We start from the raw sequence: 16,893 nt of genomic DNA, 5'->3' as shown, positions 1-16,893 counted from the left end.
AAATCTTTGTCATTTTTATTGACCCATGATATACAGTTAGGTAGGTGGTGGCGGTCAGCACTGAACATACTGTATAAGTAAAGAGTGTTTCTTGCGCAAAAGCAACGCCAAGAAAGATCCCCCACTATGGCTTTTCATCCAGCCATTCCTCTTACATCCCTGAATTTTGACTGATTTGTTTTAGTGTGCAAGTGACGCAGAGTTGCTTTGGCTGATAGATTGAGGTGATTCATTGTGTAGTTACCATTTTTAGGTTTTATTTCCTTGATTTCTTTTCACAGATTTGAATAGCTTGTCCTTATGAGCTGCTTTTTGCTGTGTGTGATGGTCTCTGGCTAGTTTCCTTCCTTCCTTTGGTCTTAAAACTCATGACTTGCATTTTTCAACTTAATGTTAAGATGTCTGACAACCTTGAAAACCTTGTGCTCTGCTTTCCAAGATGACAGCTAGATGATTTAACTCCTCTGTCACTTGGGTGTTTATGTTGATGGCTGAGGGCATAGGAATACGAGGAATACAATAGGCTCGATCTCTTCCTGCCACAGTGGGTCAGATTGTCCCACAGTCCTTCCTCCAAAGAGACTTAAGTCAGCTCCACGTATCTCAAGATGAGATACGCAGCGCTGGCTGCGAGGAGAATCACCTGAGAGACTTAAAAAAAATTCTTTTCACAGGCTCATCTCAGTACAAATGAATCACTTTCTCTTTCCTCCCTCCATCTTCCTCTTTTTTGGAGCTGGGTATTTGAATTCAGTTGTGAATTTAATGTTGATTGATGAGTGAATATCCAGCACCATCTCTGTGTCCTGCACTGTTCCAAGGCTGAGGATACAGTGACAGAAAAGACAAGCCAATCCCCTGCTCCAGGCGAGGTTGTCTCCTAGTTGAGCAGTGGGGACAGACAGTACATAAGCAATAAAGATAACCCGAGTAATTTCAGAGAGCGAAACATGCTGTGGCCGAAAGTGGCGGGATGTGATGGAGACACTGAGGGGGTTTTGTGAACTTAATGTAGAAGCTTCTGGAAGGCTCACCAAGGAGGCAGCGGTGGAGCTGATACATAAAGGATGAGGGGTAGCCATCATGAACTATCTGGGGCAGAGGGTTCAAGGTCAAGGGAACTGGAAGTCCCGTTGTCGCCAGGCGACTTGTTGGGTGTATTTCAGGAACAGAAAACCAGGCCACCTGGCTGGAGTGTTAAACTGAGAGCAGAAAACTAAGCTGGAGAAAGAAAAAAAAAAAAAGGGGGATATAGAGAGAGTATCTTTAGGGTGCAGGCCGCTGGCGGGAGGCTGTCTGTTTTCACGGCAGTGATCTTCTAACGTGGAAAGCAGGCACCCTGCTCACACCCCCAGGAACACACCCGCGTCTACAGGTTGGTGCCTCTCGCATTGCCCCACACTTTCCTCCTGTCCCCAGGCTCTGCTGGGCTCACGGCCTGGGTGGGATGTGCAGCAGCGTCCTCCAGGCTGCCTCTCTCAAGAGGAACGTGGACTGCAGGTCAGGTGGTGTTCTGCTTCAGCCCTTACCCTTGACCTTCAGGATGATAGGAGGAGACAATCTGATGTAGGCGTGGGTGCCTCCCTCAGCTGTCACTCAGCACGTGCTCAGCGAGGGCTGCTTCCTCTTCTTCCCGGGAGACAGGACGTTTCCCATCTCCAGCAGGTTTTGAACGAGAAAGTAACAGACTTTTCTGTCTTGACGAAATGGAAGTGAACAATACCCTCTGTAACTGTGACTTTCAAACCCGGGGACTGGCTTCTGCCCTTGGCGAATGAAAAGGCGACAGGATTTTCCCATCTGACCCCCAGACTAGCTGGCTCCCCCCGCTTCACCCTGGGCTCCTCTCCGGCCCGGCTCGCGGCACCTCCGTATCAATTCTCGGCTCTGCTGGTGAATCCAGCGGCCCCTTCCCTACACGAGGGGATGCACTGTTAACAGGAAGATGGGAGGTGGGGGCGATGCCGGGGTCTGTCTTCGTTTAACACACAAATGGGTCGTGTGGCTGGATTTTGCATTCTGCTTCCCAGGGTGAATGATGCTTCACTCCATCCTCCTTTTCTGACAAAAATTGTGGGACTTGAATAATTGAGTGCTTTCCTGTCTCCATTTGGACTGTGAGACGTTAAAATTATTTTTAGAAAAGCAGTTGCCCGGAGTTGGTGGAATTCTAACCGTTCCTCAGGGCCGGTTCTCAGTTGGTGTGAATGTGAAAGCGACCCAACCGCGGCCCCCAGGCCACCTGTCCCCAGGCTCCAGGCACCCACCGTCCTGTGTCTCCTGCTCGGGTTGGCTGGCTTCTTGCTGCGTGCGGTCACTTGCCTGGTAGGTGTCAGTTTCCGCGTGTGTCCTGTTCTCCAGGTACAGCCCATCCTGCAGGGGCTTGGCGGAGATGGGGGGTGGGTGGGGGCCTGGCATAGACCCTGCACAGCTGGGGCGGCGGCTGTGGCTTTGCCACCTGCTAACCCGCTGCCTTCCACGTGTTGGACGTGGAGAGAGGGACCTGGCCAACCTCACAACTGCATCAGAACCGTTGTGAGAATGAACATCTGCGTGGCGCCCACTCCAAGTGCTCTCGGAATACTGGGTGTTCCTGGCAACTGAGGAGTCCGTGAGGGAATGTTCCTAACTCTGTTCTAGCAGCTTCAAGCAGCCAGAAAGAGAGAAGGGAAAACCTGCAGAAGCATGGGCTTGAGCTGGTGAAAGGAGCTGGGGAGGAGGTGATGGAGACCCTGCGGGTCCTCCCAGCTTTGGCAGGCAGGGAGTCTGCTGTGTGGTCTGGCCCTGGGCTAGGCTACTTCCTGGCTCAGCTGGGGAAGGGCCGCTTCCCCCCTGCCCGGGGCCAGGCTGCCTGCGAGGCTCCAAGGCGCTCAGAGGGGAACTGGCCTCCTCCCCTAACTGCCTTCACCTTCTTCATGTAGAATATCATTTCCACTGCAGTGGAAGTGAGTCCGTCTTAGCTGTGTGCACCTGGACTTCTGTGTCCAGAGAAAATAAGGGCAAGTTACAGCATCGCCATGCAAAATGGCTGGACCCTGAGACCTCAGTGACCTTCCAGGCTCCTCACTTGTCAGAGGTGTGAACTGCGTGAGGGCTCTTCCTGAAGATTGTAGGTGACCATGCCTGTCAGTGGTGAGCCCGGAGCGTGGTTCAGAGGAACGCGATGGAAGAATCAGGTGCTTTCAGGATGTCAGCCTCCACTTGACCATTGGTCCGAGCTCCGACAAATAGTCAATGGCAGGGCTGGGACAGAGGTCCTGGTCCCGTGTCTGCCAAAGTGCTCTTCTCTTGTATTTGTCTGAGAACACAAGGAGGGTGTCTGTCCCATCTTTACAGCCGGGGTAGAGCACAGTGACAGAAACATGACAGGGCTGTGTGCCCCAAAGTTGAGGGCCACCAGATAAAGTACGGGATGCCCAGTTCAACTTGCATTTCAGATCATCTGTGAATAAATGTTTGGTATAAGTATGTCCCAAATACATGTTTTGGGATATACTTATGCTGAGCATTTACCGCTTATCTGAAATTCAAATGGAACTGCACGTCCTACATTTACGTTTGCTAAATCTGGCAACCCTACAGGAGGAGAAATTCACGTTGAAAATATCTACCACACTGAATTACGGCTGCTTAGACCTGTCCTGGGCCTCCACTTAGAGGCAGAGTCTGCATCCTTTCTGGGAGTTCTTAGGACCGTAGCTATACCTGGAGCAGTGCCAAACCTCGATATGAAACCAGGACAGTTCAATCACTTATCCACCGTCTAGTTGTTTGCAGCCGGTAGACAAAATATTGAGGTGTTTGGCAGAATTGCTCAGTTGTCCTCTGGAAGTCTGGCATCTTACATCTGTAGATTTCCAGGTCGCCCCATGCTGGGACACTGTCTACCACTCAGTTCTCTGATCTATGAGGACCTCGTGCCCCCTCCCCGCTTCTCTTCCAATGGGGCCCAGGACGTGCTACTAGAATCTTCAAGGATTCAGCCGAAGTATGGACGTGCTTTGCGTTTTGTTCGTTTCTTGGCCCAAGGCTCCCATGTACGCACAGTTGTTTTATTTCAGTCTGCTGATAAAGCTCAGACCTCTCCAGACTTCTTTTACTTAGTTTCTGTTATGTAGGAAACCCAGCAAGAAAATCAGATTTTTTGTTGTTGTTGCTTCCCTCCGAGCACAATGAACTGACATAAATCCTGTCCATGTAATGACACTCTGACCCTGTTAAGAAGATGGATGAGAACAGTGATTTCAGACAGCACGGGAAGCCCATAGCAGGTTAGGGCTGCTTCTGGGAAAAGGCATTCATTGATTCAATTACTCATTCAACCAGCTTTACTGCCCGCACCTCATGCCCGTGACACAGGGGAGAGGGGAGCAGCGGTGGGACACAGAAGCTTGAGACCTGGCCGCCTGTGGTCGGTCTGCCTGGATCCTGTTAAGTCTTAGCTCTGCTGCCCACCAGCTGTGTGGCTGAAAGTTACGTGATTTCTCTGCACCTCCAGTTCTTCTGTAAAATTGGATTAATAACATAGGGTTGTTGTGAGGATTAAATGAGAATTCACGGAACCGCTGAAGAACAGTGTCTGACATTTAGTAAGTACTTTAACAAATGTTAGCTGTTACAGTGGGTACATAGCTGTGGAGATGCTTTGATCTCGGAAAGGGCAGGCTCTTGTCCCTAGAGGTAAAGTTCAGAGTTATTGTTTGGCAAAACCTTGTTCTGAGTCATGGCCGAAGAGCCTTGTCCTGGGTCTCAAAACTAGTCACAATCACCTCATTCCCCTTCACTCATAGTTGGTGTAGGAATGGCCCTGACCCAGAGTTCTGGCCACAGAGATACAAGAATCATAACAGTGTTCCAGGTCAAAAGGTCTTTTTTTTTTTTTTTTAAACCAGGAGAGCAAAAGATTTTCTAGAAGTTTCAGCAAGAAGATCAGGTTATGATTCGTGGAAGCACAGCAGCCATTTTGTGACCCTGAGGTCACAGCATGAAGACGAAGGCCAACATGCTAAGGGTGATTAAAAAAAAAAAAGAAAGAACCCAGGTCTCCAAGGGTATATTCAAGTAACTCCAACAGATCACCTACCTCTAGACTTCTTACTAAGTGAGAAAAATTAACATCTATTTTTTTTTAAAGCTGCCGTAACCACATTATCAATTGTAGCAAAACGGATTGTTTTCACTGTTAGAGCCAAATTAAAAGATGCAGCCTTTCTTCAATGAAATCATAGCCAAATGTAAAGAAAAACAATGTATGGCAAAACTAGCAAAGTGCTTTGTGCGCATAGGAAAGGAAGAGTTAGTGGGTGCTGGGGGTGTCTTACTGGATGATAAAAAGTTCTGTTCTTGTAAGATAGACTCTTCACCCCAATGCATGGACCTATCACTGTCACCTGGTTCTCAGAACACCCTTCTGGAGAAAGGAGAAAAGGTCCCCACCTTAATGGCAGACAGTGATCACGTAACCTTGGTGCTTCCCAGGTCAGGGCTGAAGCAGTCTGTCTTCCCCTCAGTTCCACCTCTCAGGATGCTGACCATCGCTGCGTGGCCTGGATCTCACTGCTTCACTCTTTTACCATGTACACCGAAGCCAGGCCTATGGGCTGGCCGTCTGTGACACAACAAGAGATGTGTAATTGGTTTCTGCCCCCAGGCCTGATACAGAGTTCCTAACACCCTTGTAATTTCCCGACTTATAAGGTGATTGGGAGCATCTTTTGTCCTAATATTTGGTCTTTTTTTTTTTTGGCTGCGTTGGGTCTTCATTGTTGCACACCGGCTTTCTCTAGTTGCGGCGAGCGGGGGCTACTCTTCGTTGCGGTGTGTGGGCTTCTCATTGTGGTGGCTTCTCTTGTTGCGGAGCACAGGCTCTAGGTGCGTGGGCTCAGTAGTTGTGGTGCACGGGCTTAGTTGCTCCGTGGCATGTGGGATCTTCCCGGACCAGGGCTCGAACCCGTGTCCCCTGCATTGGCAGGCGGATTCTTAACCACTGCGTCACTAGGTAAGTCCCTAATACTGGGTCTTTGACCCTGGTTTCTGACACAGAGCACCTAAATCCCTTGGAATTTCCTGGGAACCTCTAGTGAGGAAACTTCTGGTGGGTTCCTGGATGGCTCCAGGGTGGTGACTGGTCATCAGAAAGACCAAGTCATGATTAGAAGTGTGGAACTTTATGCCCCAGCTCCCATCCTTAGGCGGGTAGGTGGGGAAGAGGGGCTGGAGATAGAGTCAATAATTGATCACACCCATGTGATGAAGCCTCCTTAGAAAGTCCCAAACTACGGGGTCCAGAGAGCTCCTGGGTCAGTGCACATAGCCGTGTGCTGCACCCCAGCTCCGTGTGGACAGAAGCCCCTGCACTTGGGGCCTTTCCAGACCTCACTCCATGTACCTTTTCATCTGACTGTTCATCCATATAAACCCAAGTGTTTCCCTGAGTTCTCTGAGCCGTTCTAATGAATCCTCAAACCTAAAGAGGGGGTCATGGAGCCACTGTTCTGCAGTGAGCTGGTTATAAGTACAGATAGCAGCCTGGGACTTGGAACTGGCATTTGAAGTGGAGGCAGGCTTGGGGGACCAAGCCCTTAACCTGTGGGGTCTGTGCTAACCCTGGGGGGTTTGTATCGGAGTTGAGTTGTAGGATGACCAGCTGGTGTCTGGAGAGTTGGAGAATGGGTTGGTGTGGGGAATTCTCCCATGTATTTGCTGTCAGGAGTGTTGTGAGAAGAGGGGAAAAAAAAAATGAGGGCTTTTTTTTTTTTTAGCATCCTTACCTCCTCCAGCCCACAGCCCTTGCTGGGAGAGCTGTGTTTTGGCTTGGGTTAAAGGTGGAGGACAAGATGATCGGTAGAGAGGAAGGGGACAGGCTGGGGACTAAAGACCTCCCAGAGAGCCCCCTGGAGACAGGTGTGAGCGCAGAAGTTGGCTGGAGAGGAGTGAGAGATGACCCGGGGGGGGGGGGGGCGGGGGCGTGGAGCAGCTGACGGCGAGACAGCTTTGCGTGTAGCGAGGGGCTCAGAACTGGCCTGCCTGGGACCGGGCAGACACCCGAGTTCTTGAAACATGAACGTGATTATGGTGGAAGAGTCTTTTGCCAGATGTGGGAATAACATTGACTAAAGAATCAAGGAAAACTGTCAAAAGACTTGCAGTCATGGAAAAAAAAAGAAAAGAAAATCTTCAAAAAATTCTTCAGGAGTGTAATTGACCACTTGCAGTATCTGAGTCAGTCTGGGGCTCCAGTTTGCTGTCTTGTAATAAACTGTGCTGACAGAACTTACCGAATTTCTGATGAAAATAACTGATTGGAAAGTGTAAACCTCACTCGGGTAACGTCATAGCTACACAACGGATTTTTCTCTCAACCAGGAAGTGGTTTCTGTGTCTTAGAGACAAGGTCTATGAGATGACGTCTCCTCGATGAGTTGACCTGTCTCTAGTAAGAGACTATCAACTCAAATGGAAAACTTAGAGGTGTTATGCAATACGGCAGTTCGTATGAGTTTTTAAGTCTTAAAGAGTTAAGTGGGTGTCAGGCACTGATTAGAGCTTTACGTATATTAACTCGATTCTCTGAGAACATCTAACGAGGTTGGTACTAGCCCCATTTAACAGATGAGGGAGCTGAGGCCCAGAGAGGTTCAGGATCACAGGTTAGGTTAAGTATCACAGGGCTATTAACTCCATGTCACAGAATCTGATCTTCACTACACTGCTCGGCTCTCGTTAAGTGAAATGGCCAAAGAGTATGACGAAGTCCCCAGGGCATGTGGCAGCCACTTCAAAGTCTGGATGCTGCCCAGAGACTAAAGGGAGCACTACATAGAAAAATGTCTGTCCTCTTCATCCTGCTATTACTGGTGCAGTGCTGGGTTTCGACTTTCAGTTTGAGAAGGGACCTGTGGGGGCCGTGTGGGATGGTTACATCCCAGCCAGGTCGAGGCTTCCCAGCTTCTAATGAAAACCCCTTGTAACCTCCCTTAAACAAACAACTGGGGGAAAGGCAAAGGTCCTCAAGGGATGTTGCCTAACATTTGTGAGCATTTTCTCGAAGCAATAAAAAGGTCTAATTGGCGCTTAAGCTTTTTGCATTTGAATGTAAATTGCATCTCAAAGTACTGTTGAATATGGAATTTGACGTTCGAATCATCTTTGAAATGTTGAGAGTCAGTAGCGGATTGTTTTCTGAGAGGTCAGGAACCAGCTTGCAGGTCTGGAGGGAAGGGGTGGGCACTATTCACTGCTGGGACCTCATGGCAAAGGACTGTGAAGGGTTCTGTTAATAAAACAAATCTACACCTACCCCTTCAGAAAAAACTGGATGATGGAAAGAAGATCCAGAATTACATCTGCATGGTCACAAGGACAGAGCAAGGTTAAGTTGGGCTTCCAACATAAAGTCAGGCTGAAAAGATCCCAACGCTTCAATGCGGAGCCCATTCAGAATCTTTGAATTCACCAATAGCACAGATCTTCTCCATTTTCTTCCCAAGCGCCAGTGGAGCAGATGGATACTGGTTCTCCTGATTCAAATTACAGTCGATGGGCTTCCCTGGTGGCGCAGTGGTTGAGAGTCCGCCTGCCGATGCAGGGGACACGGGTTCGTGCCCCGGTCCGGGAAGATCCCACATGCCGCGGAGCGGCTGCGCCCGTGAGCCATGGCTGCTAAGCCTGCGCGTCCGGAGCCTGTGCTCCGCAACGGGAGAGGCCACAACAGTGAGAGGCCCGCGTACCGCAGAAAACAAAAAAACAAAACAAAACAAATTATAGTCGACAATGGGCCTCCTTTCTCTGTGGCAAGAAATTCCATCTCAGGCAGAACTGAGGTCCCCTTCCCTCATCTCCCCGACCATGACCTCAGGGCCTTCTGATGATTCCAAAGGCCTCGCTCAGAGCAGAGTGTTGACAAGGTTCTCTCTGGGTTTTGGCCCACGCTTGTTACTTTTGAGGTGCTTGTTATTCAAACTTATGTGGCCCTTTGATGTTTGAGAGTTTTTCGTGCTTCTTGGGTGTGAGAATCTGCTTAAACTGGCACTTCAGTGTATATAATTTCCCCAAACTGTATAGCTGAGCCGTTTATAGTAAGGTAGGGTCTCTTCAAATACCCAGGTTATGTACTGCTTCTGATCACTGGTCTGAGGATAATAAGCTGTGTTGAAAGAAAACATTTTTTAAAGAGGGAAAAATACGCAACTAACACAGAAACATAAAATGAGTAGGTATTAACGATTTTATTTGAGTCACTAATTAGTGAAGTAACCAGTAAGAGGGGGGAAAAAACAGTTCAAAGGAACATTCAAAAAACATTATACACAAGCAATTAGAAATACTAAAGTAAACTTTCTAATACAAAACTGGTCAGTTATCTACAGGGAAATAATCAAGTGTGCCTTTAGGAGACAAAATTCATTTGTATTTCTAGGTTCAAGAATCATCTGTATTACTATCCATTTTCCTCAACTTGCAGCGTGGTAAAATAGCTCAGTGACCAGATCCTTGTAGAAAGCAGTAACCCAGAAGGGTGTACTTAGTGTTTAATTAAAAAGCCTCTCACAAAACTTTTTTGCTGATTTCCAAGCCTTTTACAGTTTTTCTGATGGCTGAATATCTACGGTGAGTCAAAAATGTGGGTTTCAGGCAGGAATCGAGCAACCGGGTAAATCTTGGTGCCTGAAGCTCGTGGTGAAAAATGAGTTGGCTCTAATTAAGGGGATCGGATGGCTGGCGTAGAGGATGAAGTGGATCCCATGAAAGAGGGCATCTGCTATCAGGTGTGTACGTGGGAACAGCGGGCTCAACGACTCTATCTAGGGAATCATATGGGGGTGCTTTTGGGGTCAGCAGAGGGGTAAGAGGGCTGCAGTCCTTGATCTGGGGCCAAGTAAGACGTCAGTTTTGAGAGGGGAGCGCCAGAAATCCTGCTCTTTGGTAGAACAAACTGTTTGGGATTTGTCTTCATGAAAATTTGCAGAGAAAGAAAAAGAAAACCCTCTTTAGAGGTGGTTAGGTGTTGGGTTCCTAAATTGGAGCCTGATTTTGGTCCCATTTCCCTAAGTTTTCATTCTTTTTTTTTAAAGGCAAGTGTAACCTCTATCCCTCAGAAGGCTCCCACTAATTTTTAAAAAAAATTTATTCATTTATTTATTTTTGGCTGCATTGGGTCTGTGTTTCTGCCCACGGGCTTTCTCTAGTTGCAGTGAGCAGGGGCTACTCTTAGTTGCTGTGCGTGAGCTTCTCATTGCGGTGGCTTCTCTTGTTGCAGAGCATGGGCTCTAGGTATGTGGGCTTCAGTAGTTGTGGCACGTGGGCTCAAGTAGTTGTGGCTCACCGGTCTAGAGCGCAGGCTCAGTAGTTGTGGTTCGCAGGCGCTAGAGCGCGGGCTCAGTATTTGTGGTGCATGGGCTTAGTTGCTCCGCGGCATGTGGGATCTTCCCAGACCAGGGCTTGAACCCGTGTCCCCTGCCTTGGCAGGTGGATTCTTAACCACTGCGCCACCAGGGAAGTTCCAAGTTTTCATTCTTTAATAGGGGAACCCCAATACTGCTTTCTTCTTCTTACCCCTTGGGAGGTGTCTGCAGCCACACCTCCGTCTCCATTTGCTACCTTTCAAGTCATGGATCACAGTTTCTCAGAGCAGAGTCACACCTCAGATCTCGTGACCAGCTAAGCCACAGCCTGTAAAGAAAAAACAAAGTTTCTTTTGCTTTAAATCTCCCCCGTCTGCCCATATAATCATAAACATTTTCCCCTTTAACTTTTTATTTACACTTTTAATTTAGGAATAACTGTAGGTTTGCACAACAGTTGTAAAGACAGCATAGAGAGTTCCTGTGTGCCCCTCACCCAGTTTCTTGTGTTACCGTGGTAAAGTGGTCAAAACTAAGAAACCATTACTATTAACTATTCACTAAACTCCAGACTTGCTTTGGATTTCAACTCTTTTTCTATTAATATTCTCTTTCTATTTTGTTGTTGGGCTCCTTTGGTCTGTGATAACTTTGGTTTGTTATTCCTTGTTCTTAACAACCTTGACAGTTTTGGAGAGTACTGGCTGAGTGTCCTGTAGAATTTTTTTTTTTTTTTTTTGAGGTATGCGGGCCTCTCACTGCTGTGGCCTCTCCCGTTGCGGAGCACAGGCTCCGGACGCGCAGGCTCAGCGGCCATGGCTCACGGGCCCAGCCGCTCCGCGGCATGTGGGATCTTATCGGACCGGGGCACGAACCCGTGTCCCCTGCATCGGCAGGCAGACTCTCAACCACTGCACTACCAGGGAAGCCCTAGAATTTTTGTCTGATGGTTTCCTCATGATTTGAGTGGGTTTATGTTTCTTTCTTTTTTCTTTTTCTTTTTTTTTTTAAGACAACCATAGAAGTGCCCTTCTCATCACATCGTATGGCATCACAGGGGAAGTAAACCTTTATCACTCGGTTAAGGTGTGTTTGCCAGTTCCCTTCACTGCAGAATTGCTGTTTTCCCCTTTCTCTTCTCTCTTCTTTGGAATTAAATCACTAAGTGATTTGTAATTTCTACCTCCATTCTCTGGAATGCTTAGACAATTCTTTTTCCTTTTTTCTGTTAAAGTTCTAAAATAATCCACTCATAAAACTCTCTGGGCTTAATCTTTTTGGAGATAAAGTTTTAAGAAACTTTTTCAAAGATGTCCTTGATTACGCGTCTATTGAGGTCTTCTATATTTTCTAATGTCATAATTTCTGGTAATTAAAGTAAAATGAGCCATTTCATTGTGATCTTGAAATTTACTAGACAGTGTTTTGTCTAACATTTTCTCTTGTATATTTGATACCTTTTTCCTGATTAATACAGATGTGCATTTTCTTTTCTCGAGTAGGCATGCTATTTATGTTGAATTTATGAAGGAAATGGTAGGGCACTCCGAACACATGAAAGCCCAGAAATGAGAATTAGTAAAATTTATATCTTTAAACAGTGAGCTAGAGACTTTACTGGACCCCGGGGCAGATCCTGGGGTCCTCAGAGCAGAGCGCCTAAGACTGAGTTTATCCTTACTTCTCTTAGAAGCTCTTTTTGGCAGACATTCTAGTTGGAGAGCGAGAAGGAGCACAGCGCTTGGGGGACAGAGCAGAATATGCTGTCCACCCACACCCTCTATTTTCTGCTGACCATCACACAAGACCTGGTCATGCCGTCCACAAAAGGGCTTCCCGCCAGCTTGAGAACTAGTGCCCTTTTGCCTCACTATCCTGATGGGCATAGGGATTTTTTTTGGATATTTGGGGCAGGAGAAATCAGACTCTAAGGTCTGCATGGGACCTCTGGCTCCAAGCTATCTCCCCTTCCCCTCATTTTAAGGCTGTAAAAACAGAGGTGAAGCAAGGCAAGACGAATTTTCCAGGCATGCAGAAAATCAGCGATGACACTGGGACTTTGAATCCACATTTCTTTCCTCTGGGGGAGCGCTCTTCCCATGCCACACCCCCCTTTTTGGACCAGGCAGACCTAGACGCCATTCAGATAGTCAGAAGTTTGGCTGTGCTGAATCTGGGCGGGTTTGCGTAGCCGGGTGGTGTCTGAGCTCTTCACTGTGGATGTATGGTCGCCAAGGGACCTGTCCTGGTCACGCAGCTCATCAAGAGACTGAGCTGAGACTCTCCTTCTGGATTTGCACTTTACAGGTCTCCACAGAAAACAACAGCGTACTGGGAGGGAGGCGTTGCTTTATCTCTTTGATCTACTTCTCAAGTAATTCTGAACTTGTAGCTCGAGGGCTGGGATCCTTGCCAGCCTGTATACACGCTGTCCATCCACAGGGAATACACCAGAACTCAGGCTGCGTGGAGATTCCCTCTTTTGGCTGCCGGGTGCCGGCTCAGGTTGTGTATCTTGAAGCAGGGTCCACATTCTTGGCAGGTCAGCTGGGAAACGTGTTTGACGTTGGTGGAAAAGGGCCGTTGTTGGATCCAGGGCCTCGCCGCTTGTGTCTTGTCTACACTCCTGGGGAACAGGCTTGAACGGGGCAGAAGCCAAGTGCTGGGAGGTGTGTTTGGCTCCGACTCAGACACTGATGGAGTCCAGTAGGCTAACGCCCGGCTCAGAAAGGTCCCTTCCCTCCACTTTGTGCAGAGCACATACAAACTCGCCTATGGGTCAGACGGGTCTGTGCGATGCCCACGTGAATTCACTCTTCACAAGACTTCTTGTGGGAAAACACAAAAGCAGACTAAAGTTATGTTAAGCTGGCACGGGATGACAAGAGTTTAGTACAGGAAAGATCATTTGTTCCCTTCTCGACCTCTAGGACCCGCAGGCTTGTTGACATGTGTTTACCACGTTCCAGCTGTCTGCGTAGTCATGAGGTAGTGTAACAGATTTTAGACCCCAGATTCTGGGCTCCTGACAGGAAGCCCAAACCAGGTCTGAGTTTTCCCTCCAGCACCAATGGCTTTGATTCCTGATGGCCCACGTGGGGTCATCTTCTATGTCTGTTCACAAGGCGGATAAGCTGACTGCCTTTGCGGGGAAGCACCCTGCTAATACAGATGCGGGCCCAGAGGAAACACACGAAGGTGAAAAGATGCCGTCCCATGAGTGTACTCTCTGCTTTGTGAAGTCTATTCCCAGTGGTTCTTTGGCTTTCAGAAATGATGTCCCCACGTCCTTCTCCAGCCCTGGCTGAGACAAGTTGACTGACGAGGCTCGCTGCTGGGCCCCAGGTATGCAAGCGATGGGCAGAGGCTGCAGTGCATAAAGAAAGTCCACGTCCTTGAATGACATATGTGCAAACTCACGAGGAAAGGGAAAGGCACAAATGCTCCTCCTGACAGATCTTTGTAATTCAGACGAGCTATTCCAAACAAATGGGCTGTAAATACCCTACTCCTCCTATATGCCCAGCAGCTCTGTGCACAAGATAATCTAATTTGTGTGGCTTCCAGAAGAAATGAGTGTGACACCAGGGCAGGGTGAGTATAGAACATGGAAAAAGGCAGAGAACTGAGTGTCTTTCCCGGGCCTGGAGTCAGCCAAGCTCTGAGGATGTTTCCATCTGCTACCAAAGTATAGGAAATGTCTGTACTCGGGGACCTCATCCAGCAGCTTACTTACTCAACCAATAAACAGAAAAAATCTAAGTTATAAAAGTTCTTTTTTTTTTTTTTCCTGACTCTGATAACCTCTTATCTGCAGGCATATATTTTGTGCTTCTCATAAGTCTGAGTTCAAATCTGCACAGAGACATATATTTTCACGCTGTTACCTTTGATCCTTTATCTCTTCATGGCTCTGCAGATAAAAGATTCCAACGTGTGTAAAACCTTCCAAATTAGGGGTGAACTAGACCCTTATCCTATATTCAAAATACTCTCACATCTGCAATCCCAGTTTAAAAATGCAACTATGACACAGACTTCAGGGAAGAGTATTAAAGATAGCTTCTTAAAAAAGAAATAAAACGTTACTTAATAATTTAGAATTTTTAGAAAACACAGAAGTTAAAAATTAAGCCACCCATGATTCAACCATCCAGATTTTTAATACTTTTAACAATTCCAGGGTGTGCGTGTGTGTATATATGTGTATATATATATATATGCATGTATATATATAGAATGGCATCACTTAAAAGTATCTTTAAAGTCAGTTTTACATACTTTATTATAAACTTTTTTTTCTACCATAGTATCTTAATGGATAAATATCATTCCATCATATAGATAAAGCCTAAATTATTTGATGAATGCCCTATTGTTGAGCACTTAGGTTGTTTCCAGTAATTGCCTGTCATTAGGAGTGCCATGGTACCATAATGACAGTCATTGTGCTGTATATTTGCACACCATCATGATTAGTTCCTTAAGATAAATTCCTGGCAGTAGGGTTCCTGGATGAAAATGTATGCAAAAATTCTAAAACACATTACCGTGTTGCCAAATTGCCTATAAGTTGCGTAGATTTAACTTTGCATCACCAATCTCTGAGGAGGCGACTTTCCCTTTATACTTGATAACTGGTAAATTACTTTTTTGCTAATTTTCTGAATAATAACTACTATATCATTATTTTAATAAGCACTTCATAAGTAATGGTGATACTTTTTTATGTTTACTGTTTTCTGTTTTCTGCGTTTTATATGATCTTTTCATGTTTTTCAGTCTTTAATTTTTTTAACATCTTTATTGGAGTATAATTGCTTTACAATGTTGTGTTAGTCTCGCTGCTGTATAACAAAGTGAATCAGCTATATGTGTACATATATCCCCATATCCCCTCCCACTTGTATCTCCCTCCCACCCTCCCTATCCCACTCCTCTAGGTGATCACAAAGCACTGAGCTGATCTCCCTGTGCTATGTAGCTGCTTCCCACTAGATATCTGTTTTACATTTGGTAGTGTATATATGCCCATGCCACTCTCTCACTTCATCCCAGCTTACCCTTCCCCCGTCCTCAAGTCCATTCTCTACGTCTGCATCTTTATTCCTGTCCTGCCTGTAGGTTCATCAGAACCACTTTTTTTTTTTTAGATTCCATATATATGTGTTAGCATACGGCATTTGTTTTACTCTTTCTGACTTACTTCACTCTGTATGACAGACTCTAGGTCCATCCACCTCACTACAAATAACTCAATTTCGTTTCTTTTTATGGCTGAGTAATATTCCATTGTATATATGTGCCACATCTTCTTTATCCATTCATCTGTCGATGGACACTTAGGTTGCTTCCATGTCCTGGCTATTGTAAATAGTGCTGCAGTGAACATTGTGGTACATGTCTCTCTTTGAATTATGGTTTTGTTGGGGTATATGCCCAGTAGTGGGATTGCTGGGTCATATGGTAGTCCTATTTTTAGTTTTCTAAGGAACCTCCACACCATTCTCCATAGGGGCTGTATCAATTTACATTCCCACCAACAATGCAAGAATGTTCCCTTTTCTCCACACCCTCTCCAGCATTTATTGTTGGTAGATTTTCTGATGATGGCCATTCTGACCAGTGTGAGGTGATACCTCATTGTAGTTTTGATTTGCATTTTGCTAATTTAGTGATGTTGAGCATCCTTTCATGTGTTTGTTGGCAAGCTGTGTATCTCCTTTGGAGAAATGTCTATTTAGGTTTTCTGTCCATTTTTGGATTGGGTTGTTTGTTTTTTTATTGAGCTGCATGAGCTGTTTGTATATTTTGGAGATTAATCCTGTTTCAGTTGCTTCGTCTGCAAATATTTTCTCCCATTCTGAGGGTTGTCTTTTCGTCTTGTTTATGATTCCTTTGCTGTGCAAAAGCTTTTAAGTTTCATTAGGTCCCATTTGTTTATTTTTTATTTCCATTTCTCTAGGAGGTGGGTCAAAAAGGATCTTGCTGTGGTTTATGTCATAGAGTGTTCTTCCTAATGTTTTCCTCTAAGAGTTTTATAGTGTCTGACTTTACATTTAGGTCCTTATTCCATTTTGAGTTTATTTTTGTATACGGTGTTAGGGAGTGTTCTAATTTCATTCTTTTACATGTAACAGTCTAGTTTTCCCAGCAGCACTTATTGAAGAGGCTGTCTTTTCTCCATTGTATATCCTTGCCTCCTTCTTCAAAGATAAGGTGACCATATGTGCATGGGTTTATCTCTGGGCTTTCTGTCCTGTTCCATTGATCTATATTTCTGTTCTTGTGCCAGTACCATACTGTCTTGATTACTGTAGCTTTGTAGTATAGTCTGAAGTCAGGGAGCCTGATTCCTCCAGCTCCATTGTTCTTTCTCAAGATTGCTTTGGCTATTCGGGGTCTTTTGTGTATCCATACAAATTGTGCAATTTTTTATTCTAGTTCTCTGAAAAAAGAGAACTTGCGAACTAGAGAGAGAGAACTAGTTTGACAGGGATTGCATTTAATCTGTAGATTGCTTTGGGTAGTATAGGCATTTTCACAATGT

Source organism: Delphinapterus leucas, chromosome 19, assembly GCF_059928025.1.
Source record: "Delphinapterus leucas isolate spDelLeu-1000000601 "Yukka" chromosome 19, BTC_Dleu_Yukka2, whole genome shotgun sequence".
Lineage (NCBI taxonomy): Eukaryota > Metazoa > Chordata > Mammalia > Artiodactyla > Monodontidae > Delphinapterus > Delphinapterus leucas.
The sequence above is the reverse complement of the archived record's forward strand: the minus strand, read 5'-3'. Positions refer to the sequence as shown.